Genomic DNA, 11,507 nt, shown 5'->3' with positions numbered 1-11,507 from the left:
TCAAAATGATTTGTCAGGGGAGAATCATCTCCTCAGTTTGTAATAAATAATTCTGACGAATATCTCCCCCGAGATTCCCTCGAGATTCCGTTCAAAAGATATTTATTAGCAAATGTTTTTTGTGAAGAATTTTATGCGGACATGGAGAGAACGAGAGAAAAGACAGCAGCTTGTGGCTCCTCATGGTGGAGGGTGCTGGTACCTTGAGCACTTTAGGCTTTGGTGTATAGCGAGTGCGCGTCATCCCAACCGTCCGACGCCCGACGATACCGATAAAATACGCCAAGGCAGCCCTTTATTTCTCCTCAGTCCGGCCGGGACCCTCGCAGTGAGACGTCGCCTTTACATTATTGCACCTATTTAACAAAATCGTATTCACACAGTGTTTCTTGAGTGATATCAAGGATTTTGACAGATTACTTGTCAACTATTCTTAAGGAATTTGAGAGATGTTAGTGTTCATAAAGTGATCAACTTGAATATTTTAGTGGATGTATATTTTTTTATTTTAGTGTCATTATTGCAGTGTCTAATTTTTCTTTTTCTGTAAGAGTTTCGGGAAATCAATAGTATCTAAAATTTTGGAATGGCTCACACAGGGTCGGTGGAGGATGTTGAACGGGTTCAAGGGGTAGTGGAGAGTGGCGACAAATCAATTGTGGAGTCTACGAATTTCATTGAATTTTTGTGATGTGATTATCGCCGATTCAGCGATTCTTTGGAATAATTGGTTTCATTTCTGTGAAAGTGATTTTGACAGTGTAATGTGGATTCATTTGACATATTGGAGTGAGGATTAATTGGTGTGATTGTATGTCCTTATTCTTGCAGATTATTCTTATTATAGTTGATGAATTGTACTTTAATCAAAGTGGAGTTAATAGTTAATGAGCATTCTAAACTAACCGTCAATCCGTGGGCTGACTGACATTGAAGGAGCTCAAGGAAGGTAAACTGTCATGGGTTATTTGAGATGAATGTGTGTCCGCGATGTATACATATGGGTATAAATCAATAAGAACTTTCTTCTTTATAAGTTGAGTGAATTGAGTGAGAGGGATCATACTGAATTACATGATCAAAGTAAACTAAAATGCAAACAATGAGAAAGAATAAAAAGGAAATGAATGGAAAAGAGGGAGTTGTAGCATCCAGCCTGAGTATAGATGTTTCTAGGTACCCGCGCGGAGCTGTAGTCCCATCTTCGTCTTCAAATTTGGTCAGCTTGTATTAAACGTGCAGAGTGGGGTATAAAGGTTTTTCAGTCACAAAGGATTTAGAGGCTGGTGCAGTTTCCATTGTAAATCGCTCCACTGGGTTTATTTGGCACTCGACGATAGGATATTCATTTGGACAATTCTAACGATTGAGTATTGAAATTTTTGAGATGCTACACTTGCGGTTTTATAGTTGTTCATAATTATTTTAAAGGGAATTCGCCTGAAGTTTGAATCTCCACTTCGACGTAAATTTAGTGTACAACGTTTTAGTATTTCCTCGCATGCAAATTTAAAAAGGAAATCCCATAAGAATGATAAAAATTATGCTCTGGATGGATGTTTTTGCGAATATTATTCGGATTTTCATGCTAGGACAATAATCTATCCATCAGACTCATGAGCATATATTGAAATTCACAATGATAAAGTCCTCATAACGCAAAAATGAAAAGGATATAGAGGCAAGGATATAAAATAATTATCAATACTGTGTTGCAATAAACGTCATGCTCTTACGGTGTACTCCGTAAAAACCTAACCTAACATCCTTAGACGAACCTAACTTCATTGACCGGATATTAAATGTCGCATTTTACCTTCTTCCTTATTTTTGAATTGTTTATGATGCTTACCAAACTTTTTGTTTGAAAAGAGATTCTTAATGAGACTTGCGACTTTGAGATTCTCCACAATTTTACAGAATGATTCTCAGATTAGTCTACAAACCCGAATGTTCAGAATTTGTCTTTCAAACCCTTTCCTTACATACCGATCAATAAATGATTACAGAATCTAAATAGATTTGATTCAAGGCCGTTCTAAATATTATTAATGATTTTTTTATCCCTTTTTTCACCGATTCGGGGGCAGTATTAGTGGTCACGTGATCCGTCTATGATGGTGCTGTTGCCGGTAGACAAATTATCAGAACAATGTTACACTCTATGCTTGGCTCAATATCTAATTTACACGAAAGGCCAATGTAACAGTCTCCTTTTTATTCTTAATTTAAATATATGAATTAACTATGAAAATGTACGAAAGCTTTGAAATTTCGGTTGCACCTACTATGTATGCATTTTTTAAATTTCCCGCCTGCGAACTTGATCAATATCTGGGACTCATAAAATTCACTGTCATTCGATAAGAAAATCGGATTGTTGATGTTAAGTCGAACCATAGGAGTGGAGATTTTTAATCACATCGCATTACATACTAAACCGGGTAAGGTAATATAAATATGTGAGTCAAGTAAATAAATAAGATAGGAGAAAATATAGTCTCACTTAATCATGAGATCTCTATTTCATGCACAACAGTAGTGTCCAATTCGTTTCTTATAGCAAAATATTTCTGAAATAATCCAATCAAATCTTTTCCTTATGTATCAGTTCCTTGCATCGAATTTTTAATGAATAAATCAATCTGTGTACTGCAGTTTCGATCATCTACGGACTTTTCTCAATTCTCCAACCTCAAAAACTCCTTTATATGATGAATGACTTGAAGAAAATTCAGTACCAAAAATGCCCCCGAATGATTAGTTCTAATGAGATGGCATAATATATTCAATTATTTTTTTTTAATGATCCTACTTTGAAAACGTGTTTATTTTTTGTACTTTCCATCAGGAATCAATAGATTCAATAGACTAATAAATAAATAGTGGGTCCGGGGGGATGCATTAAATAAACAAATCAAAATCGTTCATCTTTATGGAAGTAACAGGCATTTAACTATAAAATTTTAAAAATAAACATGGCGGATCAGAGATTGAGTTCAAAAATGGGAAAAAATTTGAGAAGCCATTTCAATCCATTCAGAACTACAGAACAAATGGACCATATGATCGATGTTGGCGAGGGCTTTTACCACCTTGAGTTCACATGGAGTTGCGCATCTGTAGATATTTTTGCTTCGGAATAATCGATAATTTGCACAATCATTAAATTCTACTTGGAAATGATATGTGTTCTGCTTTGGATTCTGCTTTGGAAATCATCAGTGGATTGGAGATCAAATTTCAAATTGGCCATTTTGTGAAAAGATTAAGTCAAGAGACTGGTTTGTTGCAAAAACAAAAAAAAACAAAAAACAAAGTTCAGATTCAATGAAATCAGTTAGTGCGCTACGATTTTGTAAAAATTTACATTTTTCATCATTTTTGAATATTATTATCAATATTCTAGTTATCGATCGAGCTATTAAATTTCTTTCCATTACATCTTTAGGTAGTAAAATGAAGCATCACTTATTGCATCCCCAAACGTCTTGATAAAAATCGGAATTGTGGTGCGCTAATAAAATATACCAAGATGTGAAAATTAAAAAAGTGGAAAGCAAAAATTCGAACTGAAAAAACTATACACTTAAGGTTGTTGTCGCGCGACAGTCCCTGTAAAAAGTTTATCCGCTGTAAAACGGGCCAGTTTAGAACACAATCTTTTAGCGGTATATAGTCTCACTTGATTGATTGCATTGTGCATGGATAGCTACAGCATAACTATATATTTTCCATATTAACTATTTTCAATTATATAAATTTATGAATTTCCGATAATTATATTCCGTAAACCAAACGGTCAATCGATTTGATTTTTTTTTCTGTATTTCCTCCCACGATGTATATTCCACGTTTTTTTTTATTTCTGAAACTGTCGAGCTGTTGGTTTTTAAAAAATTCTAATCGGCAAAACTCCATTTAAACACGTGTTAAATCACTCGAATTTCAAAAATTTATATCTCAAGTTCAAAACGGTCAATTGCAAACGGAAAAGGCTCATTTTGTTGCTAATTTTTCAAACTATTCACCATAAAATTTTTAACGAAAACTGTCAAAAAAAATTCTACGCGACAACAACCTTAAGAAAAACAGAAAAGAAATGGCATGGAATTATTAATTCTCCCGATTCATTCAGTGAACTAACGAACAATGTAATCGGTAGGCATATGAATGAGAATAAAAGTAAGAGAAAAAAATATAAATATAGTTATTGTTTCGTATCTGTTACGACTGTGGCAGAAAACATAATATTAAATAATTCCTATCAAGACACGAAAATTTCGATGCCTGTGTTATCGGGAAATTCAGTCTGTAGTTTTAAGGTTGTTTCGCGTGTATTGACGAAGATACAAAAATTGCTTGAAATTTTGACATGTTTTTGAAGCGATAACAGATGCCTCAATAAAATTTGGGACTGATTTACAACACCGTTTTGTGGTTATTAATTATTAAAGTTTTCAATTAACACGGCCTCTTATGGGGAAAATAAAAGATTCTGTGAATATGTTCCAAAATATAACATTTTGCTGAAATTTTGAAAATTTTCTACTGGAGCAGATATAAATCGAGGGTAAAAACTTCATGACGATTGACTACAATTTTTTTTCATTAATTTGTTTGATCAATATAATATTTATTCATAAAGTCAAATACAATATAACAATTTTCTATGGCTATTACTTCAACTAATTAAGGCTTTGAAATATTAATGAAAAATTAATTGCGATAAATATAACAAATTATAAAAAAGGTCACAAACTTTTGTTCCAACTGAAGGAGGGGCCTGAAAAAGAAGAAGGAGAGGGGATTAACTCAAAAGATGATATTTGATGAAATGTCAATCACTAAGATGACACATAAAAATACTAATGAATGTGGCTCACCGCTGGGGGGAAATTATATAAGGGGCGACCTCGTGGCAGGAGGAATAGAACAGGGTACTCATGGGTGATGACGGTCACAAACTTCTTTTTCAAAATCCTTTTCTCAGAGACTTCTAGATTTTCCTGTGGATTCTCCTCTTCTGGACTTCCTTTCTTTCCCTTCCTTCTTCCGTCTATGGTTCCTGGATCCAGGGCACAAAAATTCACACAATATTCTCTCGTAGAATCCTCAGCAACTGTCCTTTAATCTATTCAGAGGTGCTACAAAGTCGATTGATGACCGTCAATCATTCGTGTGCTTTATGCAACGATTTTCAGGTATCTTCGGTGACTAATCGGGGGCCCTCGGGCGGCTGTGGCCTCTTCTTCCGGGCTTTTGAGGTCATCTTCGAATAGTCCAGGAGGGGTCGACACGTTGAACAATGTTCTCTCTCCCTTGTCTATGTTTTCGTACGATCATGTAATGTCCTTTGTGGCTGCTAGGTAAGTGTACTAAAGCAAGGGGGAAAGGGAACGAGGGGTCGAGGGAACGATGTTATGGGAGAATAGGTTGTTTAATGGTGGCGTAATTTGCTCCTACTCAGAGGTAATAAATATAAATTAGGGAAAATAGAAAATGAATTAAGCGACAGGGGAGATAGCAAAAATCGGCTTCGTCACAACGTCTTCTTGCATAACCTTCCCAAGATTGCTTGCTTCATCATTGATTTAATTTCGCTGACACGTTAAACGTTCTTTTATTTTTTTAATTTTTGTTTTTTTTATGGCGGAATTTTTAGTAAAGAAAAAAATATAACAAACATTTGTTGAGTATGACCCGATTCCTATTTGATGATATGATGTAATATAAAAATAAAAATATTATATCTTCATCCTTTTTCAGTATTTTTATTTATTCTAAAATTATAGGCACGCAAAAGCGCTATTTCTTGAAGAAGACAAGCAGAGGTTGTGAGCATGTGGTAGCGAACACGTGCCAGTGAGCATATCCTTGGGTGACTTTTTCAATCCTTCATGGCCATCAATGAATTGATGGTATGTTTTCCACTAGAAAAAATGTTCAAATCTTTGTACGTACTCTTGATGAATTGATGAATTGATGAAAAAATCAATCTTTCAACTTTAAATTTTGAATCGATGTGTCGAATTGGGAAATTTGTTGAAAATTCTCGAAAATTTCCTCCATGATGGAATATGTGACTTGGAAGAGATAGAGATAGAGATTGATTGAGATAGACACCATCGGACCGAATATTTTGAGAAAAGAAAAAATGGAATCGATTAAGTATTTTTTCGGATATTGAATATCATGTTTTTAGATACAAAATGGAATATCTTCTCAACTAATCATTCGAGTCAGCTCATCTTCAATCGAAACATTGTGTAAAATTAATTAAAAAGAAACTTTGTGCTAAATTTGCTGAACTAATTTCCCGACTGAGCTCATCTCCAACCTAAAACCTTTTGTTGTCAAAAAGAAACTCCACATTTCCCGCAATTGAATATCAAAGACTTCATTATGAAGCGGAAACTTCATATTAGATTTCCAGGTGATTAATCAATTTTTTGCAACGTTACCATACTAACACAACTTTTTTGAGAAACACAGAAAAATTGGAAAATCTGGAAAACTTGAGATAGAGTACATCGAGACGAATATTTTAGGAGACTAAAAATCGTTCGATAGTTTCTGAATTTTTTGTGGAAAACGATCAGAACAAAATGGTGGTTCATAAAAAAAGGCTCGACTGACCGAACTGAATTTTAAGACAGACTTATTATTCTTTTGAAATATAGAGTCTGGAAACTTTGGAGGCTTGTATCCTGACGAAAAAAATCGCATGACTATGATATTATTTTCATTCGCTAGATCGACTATTTGTCTATCCTAATACGGAGTTTTATTTCTTATCATGTAAAAGTTCCTGCGGCACTGCGAGAAAAAGACGAAAAAAACTCCTATTTTTAATATGCTATAACAATTGTCGAACTATGACTAGGTGTTCGACTCCCAATTTTTTATATGATGGGTCTCTTATTCAAGTATGGAATGGTTGGCCAAAAATTTCTTTTTTCCAATCATTACTGTTTCTTCAATTCAAAAAATATCTCATACGGCCATCCCTGCTAAGAAATAATCAATTGCAATGACGAGAATATATTCGAATAGATTAGAAAAAATTTGCTTACTGTTTGTTAAAAGAGATGCTTTAGATATTTCATAAAAATTCTTGTAATTTACATTTTTTTGCTGACTGCACGTCATTATGGCTTTACCAGAAGTATGCAGGTGTGTACTTTTTTTTTACCTTTTTTAGGGGCGGATGTCCTACCGGTGACAACTTTTTAGGAATCGAAGGGCCTCCCTGAAAATCTATTAAACTATATTTTTCACAATTAAAATATTTTACTCAAGGCAAATAGAAAAATCGATGAATTATAAATAATGTCAGCACAGAAATTTCAGAGTTTTTAATTCATCACCAATTATCAAAATGTGTGAAATTATCTTATAGCAGAAAGGCTTCTTGTTTAGATGGTGTTGAAGAAATTCATTTTATATTAAGATGGATTTTCCCCTGAAAGACTGAACCAATAAAACTTTATAGCGTGTTGTTAAAACCATGAATTTCCAATACAAAGCATTCAATCGAAATTCAATGCAGATGGAAATTGGATAAATTGCCCGAAAACGTCAAGTGTACTGAACTCAAATGAAACATCAAGAGACGGGGCTTGGTACAGATGCAATCACGTTAAAAAACTTGGATGCGCAGAAGATATAGCATCCCGGGAAAATATGAATAATTCCGATTTTTATCGACAGCAAGTTCAATACAATTCGAAGGGGATTTTTAATTCCATCCGGCTCAGGCAAGATTGTGATTATAACTCATATAGCTAGTGAAGATGGATTTTTGGAAGAGGGAATCGTTTTGTCGGGAAGAAAGGTGGCGATTATCATAACGAAATGCATTCGGAGCATTACATGAAGTGGTTCACTAAAATCCTAACGCTTCTGCCTCCAAAATCGGTGATTATCGTTGAGTTCTACTCTGGATCCGGAAAAACGTAGTCCCACTGAATCCAAGTCAAAAAGAGCGATAATTACATGGTTAATGAAAATGTATGTCCCATTAACTTCCAATGTCGATTCCGCCGAAATGTTAACTAAAATGAACCTTTATGATTTAGCAAAATTACAGTTTTTCGAAGTGTTGTCTTTTGGAAAAAATAACCCACGAAAAAAGCGTAAAATTACTATGGCCTCTGGTAGCCCATGGTGAATTCAATGCTACAGAATTGACATGGGCTAATGTTAAGAGTCAAGTGGCGCTCCAAAATACCAGTTTTAAAGTCAATGCTGTGTGCTGATTATGTGAGAATGTTATGGATTCCGTTTCAAGTGAATTGTGGGAAACATGTGTTAAGCATGTCCCAATTTTGAAGGAAAAATGTCTCGAGATACAAAGCATGATGGCAAGGCATGTTGAACCACTCCACTTTCACTATTCACTTGAGTGACGATGATTCTGATTCCGAAAAATCACTTTTCTTTTCTAGTTCAAATTCGGAGTCGATTTTTGTTTCTGAAGTAACTATCGTATTCAAAGACGATATATTCATGTCTTTTTAAGTTGGTCGGAATTTCTACTGAGTCACATAATAGGACATTTTCTTTTCATACAGGGATTTACTACATTGACCCTTTTCAGGACCACCAAAATTTTGAATGTATATTACTCATTTCCTATTAAACGAATTGATTAATCAATTATTTGTCATAATGAATTGTCATTTTTCGTTAATACTCCGTTATTTCATTATCAGCTGAGAACGGCTAGTAGTTACTTAGAGGTTAACTAACTATAATATTGAAACTTCTTCAATACTGAATAAATCAATTCCGTTCCAGATAATGCTTTTGTTCAAGGCCTGGTATTGCCTTCGTTAGCCCTGGGGAAGATAGCAAAGGGCACATGTGGAAAGGATTTTCCGAATCCAGGACTGAACATTATCATAAAATTTCAGAAGGTTGCGGTTAAAGTACTAATAGCTTTTCCGAAAAGTTCCAACAGTTATTTATAATTTTCTGGAAGGTTCGATTTTATGAATTCTAACGGAAAAGTATTAAATAGTGCATTGTAGGTAAATTGCAATTTATCCCATTCTTATTGAATATTTTCTATTGCCGATAGCCGTATGAGATATTTTTATTTAATAAAACAATAATTATTGGGAAAATAGAATTTCCGTTCAACTATTTTGTACTGGAATAAATTAGCCATCATATAAAAAATTAGGATAATTTTTCAGGAACAATTAAGACTCTAACACCCGGTCACAGTTCAACGATTTTTACGGTACATGAAAAATAGGGATAAAAGGGAAAGGAAAGGGAAAAATAGGAAAAGGAAAGGGAAAAATAGGGAAAAAAAATAAAACTTCGCCCGCTCTTTTAGAAAATTAAAGGAATAAACAGCTAAAGTTATTGCAACAACAGTCAAATGTTGAATTATAGGTATTACTAACGACTCAATATGCCGCATCAAATTACCTCTTGGCAATTAAATATTTACTATTGAAGAACGGATGAATCGGCTAATTAATTCATGAGATATTCCACGTTGTATCAAAATCGATTTTCTTTAATATCTCGAAAATTATGCAACCATTTTCAATGTTTCATCTCGATGTACTCCATCTCAATTGATAAGAATTCATATAACCATCCACACTAAGGTTTCCAGATATTCCAATTTTTCTGCTTTAAAAAAGAATAAATTTGCTAGCACGCTAGAGTTTCGAAAAATTGCCGCGATTTCTTTAGGCAATGAGATATTTGGGATTGAAGAACGTCTGAATCTAATCATTAATTTATGAAGTATTGAACGTTGCTTGGAATCGACTTTGTAAAATATCTCGAATAATATCAAACCGATTTCAATTTTTTATATCTCCAAATACTTTTCTTGATGTACTCTGTCTCTAATAATCAAAATTTGTATACGCTTTTAAAATACGCTATTTAAAATTTTCTTTTTTTTCAAAACAATATAACAATAGAGCACATTTCCTAGTCACATACTTCATCCTAGGAAATTTTTGACAAATATCAGCAAATTTTTCAATTCGACACATCATGAATGCAAAATTTGAAGTTGAAAGATTGATTTTTCGAGAAATGAGAGTACATACAAGGATTTGAGCATTTTGTCTAGTTGTTCGAAAGCATATCACCGATTCATTAATGGCAATGAAAGATTGGAAAAATCACTCAAGGACATGCTCTCTGTCACATCCTTACTGTCATATGCTCATAGCCTTTGTCCCTTTGATGTTCGGACAGAGTAAGCGAGATTGACAACGCGCACATTTACACATGGCATTCAAATATTGTATTTTTACGTTCCTGACCATTCTACTTCATTTTCAATTGAAATTAGACAAATCAAAAATCGAACGATAACAAAGCTTGCTTGATAACATGCGAATCGCAAAATTTTTTAATGAACAAGTATTCATACTTTGACTGATTTAAAACTTAAAGAGTGAAATCGGGCCAGCAGTATCGGTGATATTGATATACTACTTGACGCTTTTCACAATAAATTTAATATGTTCTGTGTCACTTTCACGATTTTCTTCAGTCATGCTCTCTCATACATTATCGTAGTTCTCAAATCTCACTGAATTTTACTATCCTATCTCAATTTGCATAAAAAAGATCGTGAAAGGGAGATTCGGTTAAAAACACAAAGTCAAAAAAATAGAATCCACGGTGGCGCATATTCTCAAAATAATCATTCACTTTCCAGGTTTGGATGGACCATTTATCGAACAAGATCTTTTGTTTAAATTTTATCTTGTTAGCCTAAAATATATAAAAATTTTGGATTAAAGTTGTGTTGCGGGAACCACTTGGATGGTTACAAACAGATACTGGAAAGAAAGAGGAAAAATTATTAAAAGGTGCTAAATTACGATATTGATTGAAAATGATTTACCAAATTTACAAAAAAATAATTAAAAAATGCATAGCCTACCATTGGTCTCTTCTGGGTTGAGTCACAGCTGGACGCTGTGGTAAGCTGCGTATGTTTTAGTATTTTTTTGTAAATTTGGTACGTCCGTTTCAATCATTATCATGATTTAGGCCTTCAATAATTGTCCCTCTTTTTTGATTTAAAGAAATGAATCTGTTTTTTGTTTTTGTAATTCCTAGTTGGCACAATAAATACGAGGCTCTGGGGCATCTCGAGTTACCATACAGATGCACACGGAAAAAGCAGAAAAAAAATAGAAAAATACAGAAAGGGAAAATAATTATTTGTAGATGCCTGTGTGGCAATAAAAGATAGGAAAGTTATAAACTATATAATGATATTAAAGACCACATGGACTATCTATCGAACGTGATCTTTTGTTGCAGTTCTATCTAGTTAGTCTAAAATACCTTAAAAATGAGATCAAATTTATGTTGTTCGAACGCCTCGAATGGTTAGAAAACGATAATTAAGGTTGTTGTCGCGCGACAGTCTCTGTAAAAAGTTTATCCGCTGTAAAACGGACCAGTTTAGAACACAATCTTTTAGCGGTATATAGTCTCACTTGATTGAT

The 11,507-nt window shown here is 33.9% G+C and overlaps 1 protein-coding gene across 1 annotated transcript in view; it reads left to right on the top strand.

Annotated features, from left to right (window-relative positions):
* The first annotated feature begins 326 nt into the window (after nt 1-326).
* Nucleotides 327-11,507, top strand: part of LOC105269359 (uncharacterized) — a 121,398-nt gene continuing 110,217 nt past the window's right edge. The window contains exons 1-2 of the mRNA XM_011309517.1: nt 327-451; nt 600-949. The gene's annotated coding sequence lies outside the window, so the exon portion shown is untranslated. The remainder of the gene's footprint in view (nt 452-599; nt 950-11,507) is intronic.

Source organism: Fopius arisanus, unplaced genomic scaffold, assembly GCF_000806365.1.
Source record: "Fopius arisanus strain USDA-PBARC FA_bdor unplaced genomic scaffold, ASM80636v1 scaffold00068, whole genome shotgun sequence".
NCBI classification, from domain to species: Eukaryota; Metazoa; Arthropoda; class Insecta; order Hymenoptera; family Braconidae; genus Fopius; species Fopius arisanus.
The sequence above is the reverse complement of the archived record's forward strand: the minus strand, read 5'-3'. Positions and strand labels throughout refer to the sequence as shown.